This window comes from Hyaena hyaena, unplaced genomic scaffold (assembly GCF_003009895.1).
Source record: "Hyaena hyaena isolate Hyena2069 unplaced genomic scaffold, ASM300989v1 scaffold_101, whole genome shotgun sequence".
Lineage (NCBI taxonomy): Eukaryota > Metazoa > Chordata > Mammalia > Carnivora > Hyaenidae > Hyaena > Hyaena hyaena.
The window spans coordinates 959,942-983,155 of NW_024080733.1; the positions used below are offsets into that span (position 1 = coordinate 959,942).

Here is a 23,214-nt window from a genome sequence, read left to right on the forward strand (position 1 = left end):
AAACGGAGCCCCGCCCAGCTGTTCCTCACCTGGTCTGGCTGTTCCAGCCTCGAGGGCACTTCCGGCTCTGACTCCCAGGGGCGGGTGTCCTTCTGCCCATTGGTAAGCCAGCCTACAACTGGGAGTCCTTGGGCCAATGTCACACCCCCCATCCCTAAGTCAATTGCTGCTAGGGACAAAGGAAAGTGAGGCTGTTGGGGGGGTACTATGGACCGTTCCATTTTGGGGGAAATCCAGTTGGCTGCATCCAGGACAGAAAGACCTCGTTCCCTCTCATCGCCTTTGGAATAAAGTAGAAACTCCCAAGCATGACACAATAGTCCCTTCTTAGCCTTCCAGGCTGGGCTCTCGTCCCATCTCCTGACCCCCCCCGCGTCCTCCCTCACATCCCCCACATCGTATAACCGAATGTGATTACCTGGTAGAGTCTTCCTTGGCTTTGACAAGGTCTATACCTCTCTCTGCTCTTGGTTCCTATGTTACACATTGGACCTTCCAGGACCTCACGACGGCACACCACCACCAGGAAGCCTTCCTGAACGCCGATAGCCTCCCCATCACTGTGTGCAGGGGGAGGAGCAGCCTGGATCCCTCTTGTTTAGGGGAGTCGAAGAATTGCTGTGTTTGAAAAACTGGTGTGCAAGTTGCATCATGAGGGAGCCCCGGCATGGGGGGAAACTCTATGGAGTGGGGCTGGCCCAGGGGTCTGTGGTGTAGACAGGTGACTGCCTGTGATTGTATTATGGCCCCACGATGAGGGTCCCAGGGCCTATCGTTTATTTACTCCATGCATTGGCTCTATTGATAAATTCATCTGCACCATTTGCAGTGAGGACCTATTTGCAGTGAGGACTTAGTTCCACTGAGTGTCCGGCACTCCCCCTGCTGGGGTGACACTGGCGAACGGCACTGGGTTACCCCAGTCACATGCTTCCAGGCAACGGAGGACACAGACATTAACCAATGGTTACTAAGTAGAATTAGACACTAGCAGATTCTTCACTTCCAGCTGAAGGAGGCTTCTAGCACGGGTTTGTAGAATTGAATTCCTCGGTGTCACAAAATCCTGTTTCTTGTCCTGACACCTAATTGCAACAGTACGTTTCCCCTTGGTAAAGCCCTGGAACACAAAGCCACGCCGCCTGGCCCCTGGTAGGCTGGGTTCTCGAGGGTAGTGTCTACACCGCATGGCGGTAGGCCATCTGGGCTTGTAGCCTTCTGAGCGGAAGCATGCAGCCTGTGAGTGTTCGGAATTTGCAGCAGGAGAAGGCACCGAGGTGCAATCTGTCCACAGAACTGGCTCGGCACGGGGGACAGCTGCAGCTTCAAGGGCCACAAGAGTGACAAGTTCATGAACTCAGATCATCAAGTGGTACTGAATGGGCCCTGCCCAGGGAGAGAGGCATGTGTGGATGTCTATGAGGAGCTGGGAAATGTAGGGAATGAGGGCCTGTCCTAGGAATCCCGGGGGTCGATGTCAGCATGCAAACACTTGGGGACATTTATTTTGATCCCTTCCTAGGGAACAGTAATGTCTGAAATCCCCTCCATTGGGAGGCCGTTAAATGTGATACCTGACCTTCGACAGAATCTTCAGATGGAAAGAAAGAAACACAGGGTGCCTGGGTGGCTCAGTTAGTTAAGCATCCGACTCCGGCTCAGGTCATGATCTCTACGGTCGTGGGTTCGAGCCCCGCCTCGGGCTCTGTGCTGACAGCTCAGAGCCAGGAGCCTGTTTCAGATTCTGTGTCTCCCTTTCTTTCTGCCCCTCCCTCCCCTGCTCATGCGCTGTCTCTCTCAAAAGTAAACATTAAAAAATTAAAAAAAAAAAAAGAGAGAGAGAGAAACACTAAAGGACATTCTCAGATCAACGGCAAAATTGGGATATGGACCTAGATTATATACAAGTATTTTATAGTGTAAATTTATGAATTTGGTAGCTGTGGTATGGTTATGTACGATATCGCCAGTACTTTAGGAAAGACATAATCAAACTGTATAGGAGCGAAAGACTCCAGTGTATGGGCTTACCTACAAGTGATGCAGAAAAAACTATGCATATGGATATAGATGCTTTTCCAACATCTATTAAAGCCCCCTGCCTATCAGGCTTTCTGCTTGGTACAGGCATTCGTTGCTTAAAGAGGCCTTTGGCAAAGCTGTTAAGATTCAAAGCTTCTATACTCCTGGGTAGATGGTCCCAATTAAGTTTTCTCCTTAATTTTCTCTCCACCCTTTGTCTACAACAGGGATCTCTGTGTTTCCTTCTCCCAGGAACCTAAGCTCCTTCCTACCATTTTCTCTAGATGTTCATCTCATGGTTTTCTGAGCTTGGAGCAAAGAGTGGAGGCTTTTAGGAGAGCTATTTTAGTTACAGGAAAGGATGATCTTTCATTGATACATTCCGTCCAAAGGTGGGAAAAGCAGAAGCTATAAAAAGTGCCATAAAGGGGTTCGGCATCTTCTTTACTCTGCACTTACCAGCTACTTGACGTTCAGCAAGTTATTCCACCCCGGGAAGATTCGGTGTTGCAGTCTGTAGAGCTGGCATCGGCCAGAGGCTCAGAGTGTGCTTTAATTAAGAGGATTAGTGAATGTTTGGTATAAAATGTGTGCTCAGTAAAGGTAAGTTTTATGGTGGCTGTTTCTGCATAAAGACCCAGAAGAAGATGTAATTATTGTTAATGTCCTATTTGTATTGTAATTTTGATAGGTGGGAGACATTCACAGCCATATCGATGGCAATGGCTTCCATTAATTCAGGGGTTCCTTCGTGCTAGTCACTTCGTTATACCTTTGGCTTCATTAGACCCCTGGGACATCACTCTCAGGCAGGCTCATTACCCCATTTCAAAGACCGGGACACTGAGGCTTGGTGGCATAAAGAAAGCCTGTAGGGCCTTCCCATTCCACCCGCAGATGGGGAAACTGAGGCTCAGAGAGGCGAGGCCTCAGACCTCGCTGGCTGTGGGCAGACACTGCAAACCCACGTTCTCCTTTCCCGGACAAGGACCGCCAGCCCACGACAGAGTCCGGGCCGCCGCAGACGGTGCGTCTGATCCGTCTGGTCCCCCTGCGGCGCCCGGGATCAAGGATTTGGATTGCGTTTCGGGACAGATCCGACGTGCCCTTCGCTGGCGCGCGAGCTTGGGCTGCTCGGACCCCGCGTCCAGGGAGAGGGTCGCTGGGGCGCGAGCAGGGGGGACAGGACGCGGGATCCCCGCGCCCCCGCGCAGCTGTCGCTTCCCGCGCCCGCCCGGCCAGGGGCCTCCCCGGGTGCGGCCCCCGCGCGCCCCACGCCCCCCGCGCGCCACGCCCTGCGCCCAGGCCCGGCTCCGCCCGCGCTGGCGGCCGCCGAGCGGTCCCGGCGGCGGCGGCGGCGGCGGCGGCGGCGGCGGGAGGAGGAGGAGGAGGAGGAGCAGGAAAAGCGGCCGGGGGAGGAGGCGGAGGCGGCGGAGGCGGGCGGAGGCGGCGGGCGGGGCCGGGCGGGTTTAAAGCCCCGCGAGGGGGTGGGGAGGCCGGGCGGAGGCAGGAAGGGACGCGAGCGGCGCGCCGGCGGCGGGCTCGGCTCGGAGGCCGCGGAGACCCGCGCGGAGCCCAAAGTTTGCGCGCAGCCCCCCGGGCGGCGGCGCGCGGGGGGCCGGGACCGCCCTGCGCGGCGCCCTCGCCCCGCGGGGCCCCGCGCCCGCCCCGGCCGCGCCGAGGGTCGCCGGCGGCCACGCGGAGGCGGCCGGGAGCGGCGCCGCGGCAGGTACGGAGCTGGGCGGGGAGCGCGGCGGCAAGTTACTTTGTGGTCGGCGCGGCCGGGCCGGCATTGTCTGCGCGCGGGCCGGGGACGCGGGGCGCGGCGGGGGCGCGGCGGGCGGAAGGGCGTCGCCGCGGGGCCGGGGGGCGACGGCCGGGGGTGGGGGGTGGGCGCGCGGGGCTCCGCGCGCGGCGATCCCGGCCCGGCAGCCCGGGGGGCCGGGCGGCGCCTGCCCGAGGAGCCCTCCTGCCCGACGCCGGCCGCCCGCGGGCCCGGGGCCGGGCCCTGAGCGCCGAGGCGGCGCTCCCGGAGCCGCCCCGAGGGTGGGCGCCGGGCGCCCCCCGCAGCCCTCCCCCTGCCCGGTGCGCCCGCCGGGGGCGGCGGGGCCCTGCCCTCTCCAGCCGGAGCGCGGCGCGGCCGCGGGAGCCTGGGTTGTTTTGTTTTGCTTTGCTTTGCTTCGCTTCTGGTTCTGCGAGTGGCCCCGCTACCCGCCGCCGGGGCCTAACAGCGAGCTGTGGGCTCGCGGGCCAGCCGTGCGCCAGCCGTGGACATGCGATAAGAGCCGCACGGTTCGCGGAGGGAAATTTCTGATGCAACTCTCCGCCTTTGCCGGCCGCCTCTCCAAACGCCTGCTGGGCGGCCGCCCTCCAGCCTGTGCGTTACGGAAATGAGGGTCTCCTCGACTTTTGACGGCGCTGGTCCTTCCCGGGCGTTGGAGGAAACGCCAGCTTGGTGTCCTCCGGCCTGACCCGAACGGCGGCGGGCAGGGGAGGGGGGGGCCCCCGGGGGACGCGCGCCCGCTCCCGGGTCCCCGCGAGGCGTCGGGAGGATCGCGTTCTTGCAAACGTGGTGTGCGCTTTTCATTGGAGAGATGCAAAGAGAAAGGCCCCCCGAAACAAGCAGCGCTCGTGAGTAAATAGGGGTTATTGCACAACTTTTCTCTTTGCTGCTGTTTACAAGGCCAGGCCTGGAACACTTTGTTTCCGAAAATGCTGATTCAGCCGTCTGGAGCCCCCGAGTTTCAGAAACGGTGCTCCCTAGAACGTTTCGCTCAGTTTTACCAAGAACACATGTTGGTTCCGCAGCAACAGGCGTTGACTGGAGTTTACGGCACAAAGCTGCAGCGGGCTTGACCTGGTGGCTTCCCCTCTTTCTTTCCAAGAGGCAAAATAGGTAAAATCGAGGTTTTTGTAGAGGAAGACGTTCTCCCCTACAGAGGGGAGGGCGAAGCGTCCTTTAGGGGAGGAATTTATTAAGGAAAGCAAATACGTGTTTCCAGGAATGATTCTAGAGGACCGTTTTTTGTTTGTTTGGTTTTTTTTTTTTTTTTCTGTTAAAAATCTGAACTCTAGGATTACTGCACATAATACTTGAATTTTATTGGGGACAGTTAAAAGAGAAGGGCCAGGCAGGCCAATTCCCAGATTACGGGGAGGGAATTTGAGGACAGACAGAGTTACACACCCAGCAAGTGGCTTCTGTAAACTGAGACGTGTGGCCGCTGATACTGCCCGAGCTGTTCACCGTGTAAGAGACGCTTTAGGAGCCTTAGTGCTCTAATCCTCTCCAGCCCCTTGATCCCCGTTTTGCAGGTGTGGAAACTGAGGCTCAGGAGGTTAACCGGTGTGCCTGCGGTCACATGAGCGGCCAGTGACAGCGCTGTCACCAGAGCCTAAGCTTTGGATTTTTTTTTTTTTTTTTAAAGTCCTGTGTGTTTTATGCTTCTGCACAAGTCCATTCATTGACCCTGGAAGAGAGATGACCGGGAAGAGGTTCGCAGCAGCCTCACACCTGTGCCAGCCTCACCTGGAGAAGAGAGAGGCTCTGTGACTAGTCTGGTCACTTCCAGCCTTCCAGATTTCTGCCCCAGGCCATTGTCAAGTTTGTCCACTTATTTTTATACTTCAAATACACCCTTATGTGGGGAGGAAATTTGGGTGTCGTGAGTTTGACGTGGCTGTTGTGTTTCCTGTAATTAAAATAGCCTTCTAATAAATGCTGTGTATCCCTGAAGTCATTTATTGCTTTGCCACTTTGGGGGCGGTGCTGGGCTGCGGAGAATGCCTTTGCTTTGTGAACCAGGAACCCAGAACTGGGCCAGTCCTCATCTGTCTAGGGGTTTAGCAGTGGTGACCGTTGGGATCAGAACCCAGGGCCGGCCTGGGAGGCCGGTCAGAGAGCTCAAGTCCAAATGTAGGAGCTAGCACAGAACTTTGAGTTTGACGGGGTGGCTGGTCTGAGACTTTACAACGTACGGAAGCTACAGTCCTGCCTGAACATTCGCCAGCTCCATCTCAGAGCTGTAGGAATTCTGGGTTGGCGGATAAAACCTAAGGTGGCATCAGTTGAGGGACCGATTTGCTTGGAGTTCTGTGCCTCTCTCAATCTACAGGATGGTCGCGGGATGTTCCTCAGGCCGGTGTCTGGGGCTTGCTGGCTTCCTTTCGGCCCTCGGAGCCGAGGGGGCATCTGCTGGGTTCAGGGGGGGCAGAAAGCCGGTGTACTTGCAGCTTGAGGCATCACCCCGGTGTCTGTGTCTCCGTGTGTTAAGCAAGGGCTCGTGGGAGAAAATATTTGCCTGCGTTTCACTTAAGTCACCATCATGTTCAGAATTGCAATAAGAACTCTGCTACCTAGCGAAGGTTTTCTTCCTGTCTTATGTTTTGCTTACTGGTGGAACCATGGAAAATCCTGGAAAAACATGAGACAGTCCAACCACTAGGTGGGCGAGGCTGGCAGACGGGTGCTTTGGGGATCTGGCAACCTTCTAGAAGGTCTGCACGCTTATGGGTGTGTAACAGATCTCATCCGTTCAGGCATCCGCTGGCATGAGTGGTGGTAGTGTGTTAGCTGTGCGCTTTTGGGGAGCTATCTCTCCCCCCCCATCCTCTCCCTCGGGCAGGAGCACCTTTGCCCCCACGGTTCTCTCCGGCTTTGAGGAGCTTCTGAACTCCCCTCCACGGAACAGACTTTTGTCCCTGCTCCTGCGGATCACAGAGCTTGCTTGTTACCTGGAAGCCGGGGAAGTGGAAAATAAAACCTTCCCAGAAAGGCTCTTCTTTAATGATAGGAAGGAAAATGGCAAAGCCATGTCCCAGCCTCGTGAAAGGTCCTTGGAAAGGCAGAGGTGAGTGGTCCTGACTCTCTGCTTTTGGGGTTCACCAGCTCTGAGGGCATCTCCCCTTTTTGCCTGTGCCTTGGCGGACATGGCCTTGAAACGGAGGGAAGCTTCCTCGCTGGCCCTCCATGCGGTTTTGCCCATTCGCGGAGGTGGACACAGGACGCCAGTTGGGGACGCAGGGCCCGAAGTTGGCGCATCGCGGCTGGATATCACCGGGGAAACTGTAGTATCGTTCCTGTTTTTCAGCCATCGAATTTATATGTGGATTTGATGGGCGGGGCAGATTCCCCTTGATGGCTGAGATCTTTGATTTGAGGGTTGATTGGGGCTGGACCAGCCAGAGTGGATGATGTGCTTTGGCATCCCCTGTGGGGAAGGGTGCCGGGAGGTGTGCTGCCCCCTTCTTGCTCTGTGCAGAGTAGCGGCCCGTACTGACGTTTGCGCTGCCTCGGTTTGACCACTGGATCTGCTGCTTCCTAGTGCGGCGAGCCCGAGCCGGTTACCACTAAGATCATCGGTGAAATGAGAGTCAGACTCAAAGGTGTGTTTACCTGCAAGGGCTGTGGGGAAGGGAGGAGGCTGGTGGTGTCGTGTGACCCTCTGCGTAGCGCATGACACTTAGAGCCCAGACGCCCTGCTGCTTCTGTGCATGCTCAGCCGTGGCTTTGAGTCGCTTGTGTGCTAGATTATCCTGCTCTCTATCAATCAGCAGCGTCCGCTACAAAGAGGACCATGCTGCTCAGAGAGGCGCCTGCCAGCGCTTCGCGTGTTTTTGCTGCTCCAGGCCTTGGGGTGGACCGTGACCCGCGTCAAGCAGAGAATCCTGTTCTTGCCTACCTGTAGCACGGCAGTCGGAGCGCCTCACCCGTGGGGTTCGAAGAGGGAAGGGGGTGGCGCTGTGGAGTTGGTACCTGGTGGCAGGGCCTTCAAACCAGAGTACAGGGAACCGCGGGCATCAGCTCACGGGTTCCCGGAGCGAAGACCGCGGAGACCACGATGGGCTGCGGCGTCGTGTGTGGGGATACCCCTGGTCTTGGCACGTGGAGCCTGGAGCCGTCGGTTTTCGGAGCCTTGAGGGTGGTGGGTGTCTGGAGCCCGCAGGGACAGCCCCACCGAGATAGGAGCGCACATGGACTGCAGGTCCCGATGGGTTGACCGTACGCCTGGGAAGGGGGTGTGCACACTGTCCGAGGGCCGTGCTGGTGGGCAGCTGGCTTCTCCCTGAGTCCTGCCTGGGCTTTCTTTCTTTTCTTTTCTTTTCTTTTTTTTTTTTTTTTTTTTTTTTTGAGAGAGAGAGTGCACGAGCTTGCAGGAAAGGGGTGGAGAGAGGGAGACACAGAATCAGAAGCAGGCTCCAGGCTCTGAGCTGTCAGCACAGACCCGGACGCCGGGCTCAAACTGACGAACTGTGAGATCATGACCTGAGCTGAAGTCGGAGGCTTAACCGGCTGAGCCACCCAGGCGCTCCTGCTGGCTGGGTTTTTGAGCCAGGCCATTGGGCCTGGGCACCGGCAGCTGCGGCCTTGCCTGGTATCGTGAGCTCTGAAAGCACTTGGTATGCAAAGAGCTCGCCGCGGGCCAGCCCTTAGCGCTGCATTGTCAGTGCCCCTTGGGAGCGATGCCGGCAGTTAGGACCCTCATGTGCCCTCATCACTGTGAGCAGAACTACAGGGCGACCGTGTTCTGCGTGGCCCTGTCTGTGAGCCAGCAGGCATGCCGGAACCGTGAGGGGTGCCTGAACACCCCCGTGTACCTCTTCTCTGCTCCTGTGGGCGGGAGCCGGCACGGAGGCCCCCCCGGGCCACCCACCAGTGCCCCGGACCCCCTGGTGCAGAGGGGGCGTCTTGTGATGCAGAGATCCCGCGGGCGCTCGCCTGTCCTGAGCCGGGCGTTGGGTTCACTGCCTTCATATTTGCACTTTCATCCCTGGGAGTGCCCTTGGCCCACCTTTTATGGGCTGGGATGTAGAAACTTCCCTCAGATCACAGACCTGCTCGTTGTTCCAGACGTGACTGCACCGGGAAATCCTGGGGGCCAGAGAGCGGCTGCGAATCTGAAACAGGCTCCAGGCTCTGAGCTAGCTGTTAGCACAGAGCCTGACAGGGGGGTCGAACCCATGAACTGTGAGATCATGACCTGAGCCGAAGTCAGACACTTAACCGACTGAGCCACCCAGGCACCCCGAACCGGGCAACTTTTAAATTCGGGGGGTCGGCACGTAGCCTCACGCACCCAGGAGGTCCACCTTGGATTAAGGATGACACCGGGCCCCGAGTCTGGGAGGTGAGAGGTTGAGCTGAGGGGTGTGCTGGGGCTGCTCAGTGTCCCCTGTGGCCCCCAAGAGCCTCCAGGCTGCTTTTCCCAGAATGCCGTGCTCTCTGCCAACAACCCGTGTGGACCTCCCCGAGACCCCGCTGGGATGTTTCTGGAGAGGTGAGAAGGCGAGAGCATGGCCGCGTCCCCGCAGTGGCGTCACGGAGAGTTGGAGGAAGGACACGGCAGCGAGATGGGGCTCTCTGCCCCCCAGCTGGACGGGCCCCCCATCCCGGCCTCCCCACGTAGTGCCAGGTCCCCTGCTGTCCTGGCCTCCACACAAGGTCCCTCCCCGTGAAGGTCCCCTGCTTCCTAATCCCTCAGCATCCAGGGCAGAAGGCTTTTATGTTTAGTGTGATTTTTTTTTTTTTAATTAGAACGATTTACATATATAAGCAATCAACGCCCTCTAAAGAAACCAGGCTGATCAGGCTTGTTTTTTTCTTAAACGTATTTATCTGTATTTCTAATGTCCCTTCTTTCTTTTTTCTTTCTTTTCTTTCTTCTTTTTAATGTTTATTTATTTTTGAGACAGAGACAGAGTATGAGTGGGGGAGAGGCAGAGAGAGGAGGGAGACACACAGTCTGAAGCAGGTTCCAGGCTCTGAGCTGTCAGCACAGAGCCCGAGGCGGGGCTTGAACTCACGAACCGTGAGATCATGACCTGAGCCGAAGTCAGAGGCCTCGCATCCCCTGTTTCTCACACGAGTCTGATTTCTCTGCTAGGAAGGTGAGAAGCTGGCCTTCTGTTCCAGCCCTGCCCTTCCCCTGTACCTCCTGCCCCCCCATCATCTCCGCTGGTGAGATCGGCGGGACCATCGCGCACTGCTGACGCCCACAGGTCAGCCCCTCACCGCTCCAGGCGCCCAGCCCTGCAGCGCGCCATGGTCCCTTCCACCGCGTGGACGGGCTGGTCTCCGGGCGGGCTTCTGCGCCTGCTTGGTGGCTTACGGACCCCGCCCCAATCTCAACCTGGGGTGCCCTTTGCCTTTCTCCTGGGTCCCGTGTCTCTTCTTCCTCGTCTCTTCCCACATCAGGATAGAGCACATTCCGTCCTCGCTTCCAAGACTCAGGCGCCTGCAAGTTTCTTGAGACCAACAGACCTTGTTCCCTCCTCGCAGATCAGGGTGTCCGGGAGGGGCCTCTGCAGTGGAGACGGCGCTCCCTCACACGTGTGAAGGCTGCCGCCGTCCTGAGGCCGAACGCGGCTGACTGTGAAGCTGGTCTAGTTCTTGATGCTTCCCTTGAAACCTTCTCCGTATGTTTTCTTTTCCTTTTTCTCACGTCTAGAAGCTTGTGGGATATTCTCTTTGGATCTTTGGAAATCCCTTGAAGAAGCGCCCTGACCCTGCATCCGCCGTGCGCGGTACATTGAGGGTCTCTTCAGGCTGAAGGCTTTTGAATGAATTCTCTAGATTACTTCTCTTCCATCTTATTTGGGTGTTAGCCTCCCGGACCGGTGCTCCGGTTACTTTTTAGCTCCTGTTTTAGGTCCGTTCTGTTCCAGGTTGTGCAGGATGTCAGTCTTTTAACCCTTGCATTGGCTTTTAAATTTGTTTTCATTTTTTAATCCTTGAGGACCTCTTTTCTGATTCTTTTTCAATAAACTTTCTAAAAAATGTTTATTTTTATTAAAAAGAAATTTTTAAATGTTTATTTTTGAGAGAGAGACAGAGAGCGAACAGGGAAGGGGCAGAGAGAGAGAGGGAGACACAGGATTCAAAGCAGGCTCCAGGCTCTGAGCTGTCAGCATAGAGCCCCATGTGGGGCTTGAACTCATGGACCATGAGATCATGACATGGGCCGAAGTCGGATGCTTAACGAACTGAGCCACTCATGCGTCCCTATTTATTTTTGAGAGAGAGCATGAACAGGGGAAAGGCAGAGGGGCGGGGGCGGGCAGAGGATCCAAAGTAGGCTCTGCACTGACAGCTGAGAGTCAGATGGGGGGCTTGAACTTATGAACTTCAATATCATGAACTGAGCTGAAGTCCCCCAGGTGCACCTCACTAAACTTTGTTTTTTATTTTTTATTTTATTTATTTTTTATTTTTATTTTTTAATGTTTTATTTATTTCTAGGAGAGAGAGAGAGACAGTGTGAGCAGGGGAGGGTCAGAGAGAGAGGGAGACACAGACTCTGAAACAGGCTCCAAGCTCTGAGCTGGCAGTCAGCACAGAGCCCGACGCGGGGCTCGAACCCACGAACCGCGAGATCATGACCTAAGCAAAAGTCGGACGCTTAACTGACTAAGCCACCCAGGCACCCCTAAACTTTGTTTTTTAGAGCTGTTTTAGATGCAAGGCCTTTGTTCCGTCATTGACCATGTAGCAACAGTCTGTCATCACTGAAAGTGATGAGTTTTATTTTAATGGCATAATATTCTTGTTTCATAGACAACGCAATTTCTTAATTTTTGGGGGGCCGTGTATTCATTTCTATTTTTCCGATATTGTTTCTTTCCCGCAATTAAAAAAATTTTAATGTTATTTACTTTTGAGAGAGAGAGAGACAAGAGTATGAGGAGGGGAGGGGCAGAGAGAGAGGGACACAGAATCTGAAGCAGGCTCCAGGCTCTGAGCTGTCAGCACAGAGCCCGACGCGGGGCTCGAACCCACGAACTGGGAGATCATGACTTGAGCTGAAGAAGTCGGATGCTTAACCCACTGAGCCACCCAGGTGCCCCTCTTTTCTCCCAATTGTTATGTTATTTAAAAATTTTCTACTCACTTGGGCCTGACTTAGGCGGAAAACAGAGCCTGTGACAGGCAAGAGCTTATAGCCATGTTTTACTTTGGGGTCCCAGCCTGGGGGAGCAGGGGTGAAGCAGGGAGGGAGGCAAGAACTGCGGGGAAGGGTGGCCTCCATGGTAACTGGGAGACACTGATGGATGGCTTCAGATCATGACTGTTCACAGACAGTCCTGGGGTTGGGGTGGGGAGGAGGGGGACTCCTCTCTCCTTCTGTGCCCATCTCTGCCCTCTGTGTGCGGGCCTGTGGGTGCTGGGTGCGGACTGCGGGGGCAGGCCTTCCTCCACCACCTGTGGGCCTGTGCCCTCGCAGTTGCCCCAGCAGTGGCTGGACAGAGGCCGAGATGGGTGAGGCTCGGGTGGTGTCCGACCCACTCCGTTTGGCCCCTGTCTTTCAGGTTCAAGGCTTTGCTTAGATGCCTGGGCCTGTCTTGGCCAGCCCGCCTTCAGAGGACGGCTGCCTGGCCGCCCTGCTGTGTGGGGAGCCCCTGGGGCCCATGTCCTCAGGGTCTTCTCCCCGGCTGGGTAGACTGTGCACAGAAACCGTGATCGCTGATGAGGCGGGCTGCTGCGGGCCCTGGCAGCATGCGCAGCCCTGCGTCACCTGCCCCTGGCCCCCCTGTGCTCAGAGGCCCAGAACCCTCCCTCCCCCCTGCTTCAGGAAAGCAGCCCCCGCTTCTGGTGCGGAGAGCAGGGCGTCTGCCTGGCTGCGGGCTTTGGGGGAGGTCGCTGGTGCAGCCGACCCTCCGACTTCAGGGGGTCCTCGTTTCCACCCTGGCCCTCCTCTCCGGACACTGGGCTGGGCTGGTGAGCAGGCAGGGTCTGTCTCCCCTCTGGCCTGGGGTTTGGCCCCTTTGCATCTCGGAGTCAACTTCCCCTCATCCCGCAGCTTTCCGGCTCTTATGCCTCTTAAGAGATCCCCTTCCTGTTGTCCCAGCGCAGCCGAGCGTGTGCTCCGTGGGTCATTTGGCGCTGGCCTGGCTTTTCTGGGTTGTTAGCCTGCTGCTGCACCGTGTCCCCTCTTGCTGTCCTGCACACGCGTCTAGCTGGGAGCCCTGGTCGGTTTTATGGGGGATGCGGGAGAGGAAGGCTCTTTGGTGCTGTGAATCAGCGAGGCTGCAGGGCTGGTGCGGTCAGGCGGGGGAGTTCACGGTCGGGGTTGAGGGCAGAGGGCAGGGTGGACGGGACCCCTTTGAGCCTCCTCAAAGAGGGATGGACTGCAGAGGTGGGGTGTGGAGTCCCCGCGAGAGCAGCCGGGCAGCCTCAGGCCTGGAGGGCAGCGGGGTTCCCCTCTGCCAGTGACTCGCTCTGTGATCTTGGGGGAGTAACTCCGCGGGCACTTTGATTTCTCCTAGAGTTTCAGGGTTGAACTCTAGTTTTCCTAGGTGCCTCAGTTTCCCCCGTAGCATCTCCACCGGAGGGGCGCCCAGTATTGGCTTTCACCTTAGCACACAGGCCAGGCAGTTCAAGATCTGCCAGGACCGTGAGAAAGGCTCATGGCACTTTGTTTTGGGTTCAACACACCGCTTTTGGGCTACTTTCATGGGGCCGACTTTTTTTTATTTCTATTAAAAAATTTAAAAAAGTATATTTCTTTTATTTTTGAGAGAGAGAGAATCCCAACCAGCCTCCAGCCTCTTGGCACAGAGCCGGACGCGGGGCTCGAACCCATTAACCGTGAGATCATGACCTGACCCGAGATGGGTCGCTCACCTAACTGAGCCACCCAGGCGCCCCTTTGGGGTCGACTTTAAAATCTTGAAATCTTGAAAGCACATGGTCCTGGTCACTTTAGCATCTCTCGGTGCTGGGTATCTCTGCTGTGTCCCCATCCAGCCCTCGGGGTTGGAGGGCCCGTGACCGCCGCTGCTTCCACGGAGCACTTTGTCATTCTCTGCCTGTGTGAACGCAGCGCCCCGCTGGGCTCCCCAGCTCCCTGCCCCTTTTATACACGTGTGAGCATGGTGGTGTCTGAGCCTCAGAATTCGCTTCCAAGTTGACTGTTCCTACTGCCGTGAGGAGCTTTCAGCTCTTTCTACCATGTTCCTGGATAGACCCGTATGTGACGTGCTCGCTGGCCACCGGGGCCTCGAGCCACAGAGTCGCTTATCTTGGGGTTACGTTGTTTCCCCTTTGTTTCCGGGGCCGTGCGCGCACATCGTGCCTACGGGGATTAGTGCACCCCCTTTGTTTGTTTTGGGGCCTTGCGCGCGCATCGTGTCTGTGGGGATTAGTGCACCCCCTTTGTTTCCGGCAGTGCGCGCGCATCGTGTCTACGGGGATTAGTGCACCCCTTTCCTTCGTTTGGGGGTCATGTGCTCGCATCGTGTCTGCAGCGGCTGATGCTCTCTCTGTAGCATCTGTTAGCCTCTGGCTTCAAGAGGTAGCTTCCCCCTTCCCTGCGGTTCTTGCTCTGACATTGTTGGGGAGGGGTGAGTGGCCCTGTCAACCCAGCCCTGGCTGCCCCTGGTGCTCACGCAGGCCTCCAGGCAGGTGGAGAGACTGGACTTCTGTCTGGTGTCTGGCTCCTGGGCCCGGGATTTCCCCAGCCCCGTGCTCTGCCTGGTTTCCGAGATGGATACAGACCAGGTGTGTGTGTCTGTGAGTAGCCAGTATGTGTGTCCTGGCGGATCAGAGCACAGGTGGCCTGTGTGTGGGGGGGGGGAGGGGGGCGCAGTGGAGGGGGCAGGGGCTTCTTTTGGATTGCCATGAGAGCCAGGGGGTGGGAGGTGGCCTTGGGCAACAGAGGTGCTCGCTGAAGCCTAGGGGCTTGGTCCTGGGGTCCCGGGACCTGGACCAGGCGGTGCTCTCCCCCTTCCTCAGAAGTGCCATCCCCTTGAAACTGAGGAGGGTGGGGTCAGGGCTGTGTGGTTGGGTCCTTGGGGCACATGTGGAGTGAGAAGAGTGGGTCTCATTGTAGAAATTTTGGAGGCAGGATGGTATACCCCACCTTGCCAGGATGGCTTTCCCACTTCTCCGTGTTAGAGCACGTCAGGCTGTGTCTTGAGGGGTCCAGGATCCCTGGATCTGGTGTTCTGCACCCAAGTTCCCTGGTGGGGGCATAGCTACGTGGTGGGCACCCCAGCTGGTCTCCCACGCCGTGCACTGTACAGCCTGCCCCAAGCCCCGTCTCCCACGCTGTGTGTAGCGAGCCCATGTGGAGTGTGTCGTGCAGCCGGTGCCCCGTTACAGATGTGGATTTGTCGGGGACCCTGTGGTGCTCACCCGCACATTGGCCAGGAGGGGCCGGCCCCAGGGGATCGGAAAAGGTGCCTGGGGTCAGCAGCTCGCTGTTCTCGCTGGGCGCTCTGGTGGCCTGGGGTTCCGAGCGGCTGTGTGGTCCAGGAAGCGCTGTCCCCAGCCAGCCAGGTCCAGGAATCCATAGCCCTTGGGTGTTAGCTGGCGGGTGGTGTTATGTAACCGTTTCTAACTTAAATTGTTTAATATGTAACAAGTAATAACCGAACCCAGATAAGCCCGTTGGCTATCTCCTGGCCCAGGGGAGGCAGTGGGTGTGGGAGCCAGCTGGCGAAGCAGACAGATAAAGGTTTCCCTGGGAAACTGGACCTTTTTCTCTGCTAAGGACAGATGCCAAGGCCTGCCTGGACTCCCTTTAAGCCCCGCTGACACGTAATCTGGTAGGAAAGCCGCGCATAGGTAAACGTGTGTTGTGAGATTGCGTCCTTCTCTGCGAACCTGCATCCTTCGTGGGGCGGGTCGCTTGAATGTGGTTGACACGCTGCTGCAAACGCAGGAGGGGCGTCCTGGCCTCTCTTAGAAGAGCAACCTGGTCTCCCGTTGCCCACGTTGGTCAGCTCCCATCTGCCGGGGTGCTGACAGGAGGCGCCCACACACAGTAGCTGTTGTCTGGGGAGGCCTCTGTGTGTCGTGTGCGCGGCTGGACACCTGATTCTGGCTCCCCCCCCCGCTGAGCCAGGAAGAAGCAGGCGCCTCTGCTCAAGGTTCCCTGTAAGTGTGCGAGGTGGCTCGTGACCCGTGCTGAGCCTCAGAGTCTGGTTATAAGTGATTGAGGGACGGGGCGCTGCCTTCAGTCCTTGAGCATGTCCCTATTCCTTTATGTCCAGTGTCATTTGCTGGGTTGTCCCGCAGGTGGGGGTGCAGGTATCATACGCTCGCCCTTTGGCTGAGGACCCATGAGCTCTCTGTGTTGGGTGCGGGGTGGGGGGTGGGCCTAGGAGTACTCGGGTTTCCTCTCTGCCGGCACCAAAGGGCATAAAGGTGGTAAAGACCCACAGAGGAGCCCTGAGTTCAGATTTGGGGTGCAAGGCAGCCACACAGTTTCATTGTAGTGGGTGTTCATGCACAGCTGACTTAGGGGGTGCTGGCTGATGTGCCCTGCGCCCGGAGCCCCTGAAACAGGGATGGAGCTCGCGGCCTTGCAGGGTGGAGGCGGGTGCCGGGCGGAGTGTGTGCCAACCGCTGCGGGGTGTGGTCGCTGGGATCCACAGTGATTTCACCATGGCTTTGACAAGGGGCCTGAGGGGTTCCAGGACGGGAATATAAGCGCACGTTACATCTCAGCATTCTCGAAGCCTTGCCGGCACCCCTTGGCGTCACTTAAGTCCCACCCAAGGCTGCGCATCCGAACTTTTCAGAGAACATTACATCTTTTGGATTTTGGAGTTTGGTGACATTTTTGCTGTCATTCAAATTCACTGAACCAGGTCCCGCAGAAGCCAGGCAGCCTCCTGGGGTGTGGACTTGGGACGTCGTAAGAATCTTAGGGCAGTCTTCGCGGACTGGAACAAGGGTACCTTCCTTTTGGATGACAGGTGACGCCCAGAGATGCCCGGGTGGGGGAATGATGTTAGGGGAGACCAGGGCTTCTCAGGCGGTGACCTCTGCACCTCCTGTGTCAGGGTCCCCGCCCCTCGGTGGTGGCCTCAGGCCATGCTCCGATCCCTGAGACCCGGCTCGCAGAGGTGTGATCTGGAGCCCCACGCCTTTGTGAGGCAGCCACGCGATTCGTACGGGGACACAGCTTGAGAAGTGACACTTGGTGCAGAGGTCTCTGCAGCTCCAGGTCCATGTTTGGGGCTTGGGACCACTAGCTGGGTCAGGAACGTGCCAGCCCCTCCCTTCCCCCCTGCGCGAATTCTTGCCTAATCTGAAGGTCAAGGGCAGAGTGAGGGCTGGTGTTGGGGCACTCTGAGCCCTGTGGGCCCTGGGGGGTCTGGGAGAAGATACGAGAAGGGGCTGCTGTGTGGCCCTTCCTGTTTCTGTGTGGGCCCCAGGGCCTTCTGTCCCTGCCCAGCGTGGGACCCAGAAGCACCCCTACCAGTGAACAGGGCCACGCATCAAATCCCAAATCTGTGTGGTGCACCGTATTTCCTCATATTTCACAGAATTCACTGGGGTTAGTGTCCTGACCCATCTCACCCATCCCAAACCTGAACCCTTTCCATAAAGGCTTAATCTGATCAATTCAGGAAGAACATTCTCCTTCCCTTCTCCTGTGAGGTGTGGGCTTTGGTGGAGGCTGAATGAGACAGACAGGAGATCACTGCATAGGGGGCCAGCAGGTGTGTGCTGAACCCGCTCACTTCTTCCTCCCCTTTTTTTCCTTTCTCTCCTTGGCCAGGGAGTCCAGAACTTTCCTGTTCCATGGGGAGTTGCTTGCAGGCACGTGGAAAGGTCACAGCTGAGCTCCAGATGCTCCCGGCTCAAGTCTGATGTCCAGGAGGGAAGGCGGTCCTAAGTGTGTGGATGGGACCTTGAGGTCACTGACCGTGAACTTGTTTCTCTTCTCAGTTAACTTGTGTGCCTACGTGGTGCTGGGGGCTGGGCTCCTGTGGTTTGCCTCGCCCGAGGATGTACGGAAGCTCTCAGTGCTTGGGGTACGCTCAGGGGAGAGAAGGACCTCAGGGGTGTTCTGGATGGTTCAGCAGGTGTCAGAGGAGCCGACGAGGTCACAGCTGCCCTGCTCATGTTCAGAATCGTTGGCATCTGAGGCGGAAGGGACAGTGAGCAGAGAGGATTGCATGGCATGGTTGACTCAACAACAAAGACGTGACACCAGCATGTTTTCCACTTACCTTCCCGGAGGGAGCTGGCACGTGTCCGTATTGATCCAAGTTCAGTATTAATGGTGTCTGGAAATAGTACTTTAAGACTTGAATGTGCACGTGAGTTGCCCAGGGATCTTGTTAAAATGCAGATCGTACCTCGGTGAGTCTGGGGTGCGGCTCCCAGGCTGTCCCCATGCTGCCGCTCAGAGCCACGCATCATGTACTGAGTTCTTAATACATTTGTGTCATGTTACCTTTGGTTTCTTCTCTAAAATTAACCTTGTAAGAGCTATTATTACTAATGCTGTTACTTAGTCTAGGAATTTTGCTAGAACTTTTTCAGTGATGTGCCCTGTGTTGTTGTAAGTGACTTTTTTTTTTAAGTTTATTTATTTTGAGAGAGAAAGAGAAAAGAATAGTTGGAGGAGGGGCAGAGAGAAGGAGAGAGAGAATCCCAAGCAGGCTCCATGCCTTCAATGCAGAGCCCAATGTGGGGCTCACACTCACCAACTGTGAGATCATGATCTGAGCCAAAATCAGGAGTTGGCTCAGACTGTGCTTAACTGACTGTGCCACCCAGGCACCCCACTTGTAAGTGGCACTCTTAAACGTGTCCCTACTGTATTTCGTTTTTACGTATTTGCACAGAGTCCTAGTTTGACATTTACTTGGGTCCCTGTGGCTTTTACTCGGTGGTTTCTCTTTTTACAATGAGAGAAAACGGAAAGGTTGGAAGCCTTTTGAATTGCGCATGGTCTAGACGCCCTCCCTGTCTGCATCGTAGGAGAGCAGGATTCATGTCCCATTGAGCTTGGAAACCCCAGGGCCCAAGCAGCGCAGGGAGATGCCACTGATGCCCCAGGAGGCTGCCTGTCCTCTGCCAGCCAGAGCCCTGCCATCCCCTGGGAGGTGGGCGTGGCTGTCGTTCCCTCCGCTGTTGGGGAATCCCATTTCCACTGTTTCCCAGGAACTGTCAGACGGAAACATGGCGGCACAATTTTGCATTCCCATCAGTAGAGGACAAATGGTCCATTTTCTCCACATCCTCATCAATACTCAATATTTTCTGAGTCCTTAAAAAAATAATAACTGCCTTAATAGGTGTGAAGTGGTAACTCATTGTGGTTTCAGTTTGCATTTTTTGTTGAGTGGTAGGAGCTCTTTATATATTTTGGGTATTACTCCCTTATCAGGTATGATTTGCAACTCTTTTGTCCCTCTCTGTGGGTTATCATCTCACACCCTTTGCCCTTGGATGCACAAACATTTTTAAATTTTGATGAAGTTCAGTGTATCTGATTTTAATGTTTTATTTTGAGAGAGACAGAGACAGAGGGCTAGCAGGGGAGGGACAGAGAGAGGGAGGGAGAGAGAGAATCCCAAGCTGGCTTCGCTCTGTCCGTGCAGAGTGGGATGCCGGGCTCGATCTCACAAACTGTGAGATCATGACCTGAGCCGAAATCAAGAGTCAGACGCTTAACCGATTGAGCCCCCCAGGCTCCCCTCCACACTTTAAATATTAAAGGAAAATGAGTGAATTCATTTCACAGTGTTTGGCACATAGTAGGTCTTCAGCAGACTTAATTTCTTTTTTCCCTGGGGGAGTTTTTCAGGAAAAGCTCCTGGGTTCCTGACAGTCCTGGGGCTCTTGAATTCAGAATGGTCTAGAAGCTGTGAAGTGTGGGAACACAGGTAATACTGCTTTGCCCTGTGGGATCCATTCACCTTTGTTCCCAGATGTGGTGGCCGCCTGGTGGTTTTGAGTGTTGTGGCTGGGACCTGGGGCTTTGAGTGGCCTTCCGGAGGGGGGGAGCGGAGTTTCTACCATGCCTCTCACAACGGCACTCCTTTTTTGTTTCTCAACATGTCTGAGGTCGTTGGATGCTTCTGGTGTTGGAGGTCACCTGAGTGGACCCGGGTCCACCACGCGGTCTCACTGAGGCTCCGTTGTCTGTAGTACCAGGCTTCAGGGCACCCATGGGCCACCTGAATGCATTTGACTTTTGAAATGTCTCTCAGGGTCCATGTTGACTTGCAGATGTGAGGATGGCAAGGTCCCCGTGCTGGCTTCTCACCTTTAGCTGTGCATGGTCGCGGGTCCTTCTGGCTAGAAATAACGGGCATCATGAAGGCCCTTGCCCCAGTTAGAAGAGGCAGTCTCACGTTCTTGGGTCAGAGATAGATCCTCTTTCCTCTTAGGCCTGTGCTCAGTCCCGGGTAATCCTGCAGCGGGCGAGACTGGGGCACTGTCGGAAAGCTCTGGATCTCGGGAGACACAGTCCCTCCCTGTCCCCCACAGCATGTCCCCCAGGGCCGCAGGCTCTGGCCTCCCACGTCGGATAGTAGATGAGCCGCCGGGACCACCTTGACTGGGAACGTGTCGGGGGACATCTGTCCCTGTGTGTGAGCGCACCGTGAGGCTCGGGCACCTGCAGTGCCGGGAGCCCCGGGGAAGGCCCTGTGTCCCGCGGCCCTCTGCTGGAGACCTGGAAATACAGGACGTGTGACATTCTCCCTTTGACTCTTCCATGGCTTACCCAGGAGGCACCTTCCGAATGACCTCCGGTGGGCATCTTCCCAGATTCCCGCAGGGCAGGCCTTTGGGGCATGCGGTTGAGCAGGTGCTCTTCAAAGGTGACATCTCCCCGGGCTCCCACCTCCGATCTGCTCCCCAGAAGGGGGTGCCCTCATTTATTTACACAGCCAGGCTTCAGATGGACCGTTCTGAAGCCCAGCGTCATGCCTCTGAAACTCTTTCCGGGATGATGAAGTCTATGAGGACTTTGGTTCCCTGGGAGCTGAGACTTCAGGGCTGAGCATCCGAGATGGTGGGGTCCCCATGCAGATTTGCACCGTCCCCAGTGTGCATTCGAGTCCTGGATGTCCAGCGAGGCCGCCGTCCCCCGGGGGCACAACCCCAGGCTGGTGGAAATTTAGAGGCTGTGGTTCTCACAGATTTGCCCCCGGGACCCGCTGGACAGCCTTGAACGTGACCGACGAGCTTTAGGAAGCGCGTGTTTTGTGACACTTGCCACTTTAGACATGAAGGCAGATTTACGAACTGTTTATTCCTCCGTTGAAAGAGGAATCAACCTGTTCTGTGTGCACAGAAGGACTAACAGATAGCTGTGGAAGGAGAGTGACTTCATTCTACGTTTTGTAAATCCCGGGGGGATGTGGCTTTAGTAGAAGCACGCTGGGTTCGTGACCTGCTTCTGCAGCTAGGCCCGCGTCATGCGGCCTCCAGGGGACCCCGGCGTGCCCTTGGGAGGGACTGAGTGTACCTTGAAGGTGGTGTTGATGTTGCCCTTGGCACATGAGGTTGGTCAGAGCCGGGGCTCCCCGTGAGAGGCCACTGCAGGTGGACGTGCAGTTGTGGGGTGCAGCGGGGGCTCGGGCATGCTGGGGCCTTCCCGAGCCCACCCCTGCGGCACCCCCTCCCTGGTGGGGACAGAGTGGTTACTCTTGGGGTTCTGTTGTGTCAGCTGTAGCTCAGGGAGGCCGGATGAGGTGGGAGCGGGGGTCTTCTGTCTTCTGATGCACTCACATTCTGTTTGGGGTAACGTATGGCTGCCGTGGGGAAGTGCGAGGGCCAGCAGCTGTGTGCCCCCCTCGCAGCTGTGTGCCCCCCTCGCAGCTGTGTGCCCCCTCAGGGTGGCTAGCTGGGGGCATCGGCTTGGGGTGGAGGTGCTCAGCCCAGCGTGAGTCACCGAACTGCGTGGGGCTGTTTGGTGACTGTCCTTCCTCCCCCACCCCCCACCACCGTTTTGTTGAGCCTGTGCCGTGCACCTGCTGCCACTGGGCACCCCAACATGCAGGGCAGAGTTTCCGGCCGTAGTCCTGTTTCTCTGCGGAGAACTCATGTGTCTGCAAAGGAATCGGAGACCAATGTCACCTCCCCCTCCCCCCCCCCCCGAGCACTTTGGAACAGGAGGGAGATGAGCACTTTCTTAAAAAAATTTTTTATTTTTTAATTATTTTTAATGTTTGTTTATTTTTGTAAGAGAGGAGTCTGATGCGAGGCTCAAACTCATGAATTGCAAGATCATGACCTGAGCCGAAGTCAGACGCTCAACCGACTGGGCCACCCAGGCGTCCCTATTTTTTTTTTTTTTAAGTGTATTTATTTGGGAATGACAGAGACCGCACAAGTTTGGGACACAGAGGGAAGGAGAGAAAAAATCTCAAGCAGGCTCCGCACAGTCAGCGCAGAGCCCCACGTGGGGCTTGAACTCATGACGTGAGATCATGACCTGAGCTGACCTCAGGAGTCAGACCTTCACCGCCTGAGCCGCCCAGGCGCCCCGAGACCAGCGCCATGTAGCTGAGGCTCCGAAGGAGAGCTGAGAGGGGCGACGGGCGGGGGGATGTGGCCCTGTTCCTCCTCTGTGCTGGGACCAGGGCCCCACAGACCCCAGAGACTTGGAGTCGGGGCGGGCGAAGGCGGCCGGGGGCTGACCATGCGGAGGGACAGACGGTAAGCCGACGGTGAGGTGGTCTTGGCCGTGTGCCCCGTTTCTCCGTGTCAGCTTACACTTTTTATTCATAGCACCTCTGATGCCAAATGTGTGGTTCGTCCTTCCTGACCCCAGTGACCCCCGCTGGGTGTCCTTCAGCTCCTTGGAGTTCTGACGCTGTCCCCTGGAGTTACGTCAGACCCTGCCGGTTACAGGGCTGGAGACTGCACAAGAAAGAGCCCCCCCCCCCCCCCCCCCCCCCCCCCCCACCCAGAGGCCAGCTGAAAGTTCCAGGACCCCCGTATGTCTGACCTTGCAGGTCTAAATTGGGGGTGCGATCCCCTTCTCAGGTTTGATGGTTTACTAGAACAGTTCGCAGAATTCAGGAAGGCCCTTTACTTACACTTGTAGGTTTATTGTAAAGGCTGCATGCAGCTCAGGAACAGCCAGATGGAAGAGATGCATAGAGCAGGGTACAGGGGAGGGGGCGCGCGCGGCTCCCGTGCCCTCTGCGGTGCGCCCCCTCCCAGCACCCCAGAGCGCTCACCCACCCGAAGTCCCCCGAACCCCGTCCTTCACGGCTGTGTGCGGGGGTTCCCTGCGGTAGGCATGCCTGATGAACTCGTTGGCCGTTTGTGATTAGCTCCGTCTCTGTCCCCTCTCCCTTCCCCCAGAGCTCACGAAGGTGGGGGCCGCCTGGCCTTTCCGGTGCCCGGTGTCCGTCCCGAGAGTACCCTGGGATCCCAGCCACCTGCCCATTAGCACAGGAGACGTCACGCTGGGGTGGCAGGAGCCATGC

At 56.8% G+C, this 23,214-nt stretch overlaps 1 protein-coding gene across 2 annotated transcripts in view; it reads left to right on the forward strand.

The window, feature by feature from the left end:
- The first annotated feature begins 3,534 nt into the window (after positions 1-3,534).
- The window catches only part of GRB10 (growth factor receptor bound protein 10), a 169,070-nt gene continuing 149,390 nt past the window's right edge, over positions 3,535-23,214 (forward strand). For both annotated transcript variants that reach the window (XM_039235703.1, XM_039235704.1), the window contains exon 1: positions 3,535-3,751. The gene's annotated coding sequence lies outside the window, so the exon portion shown is untranslated. The remainder of the gene's footprint in view (positions 3,752-23,214) is intronic.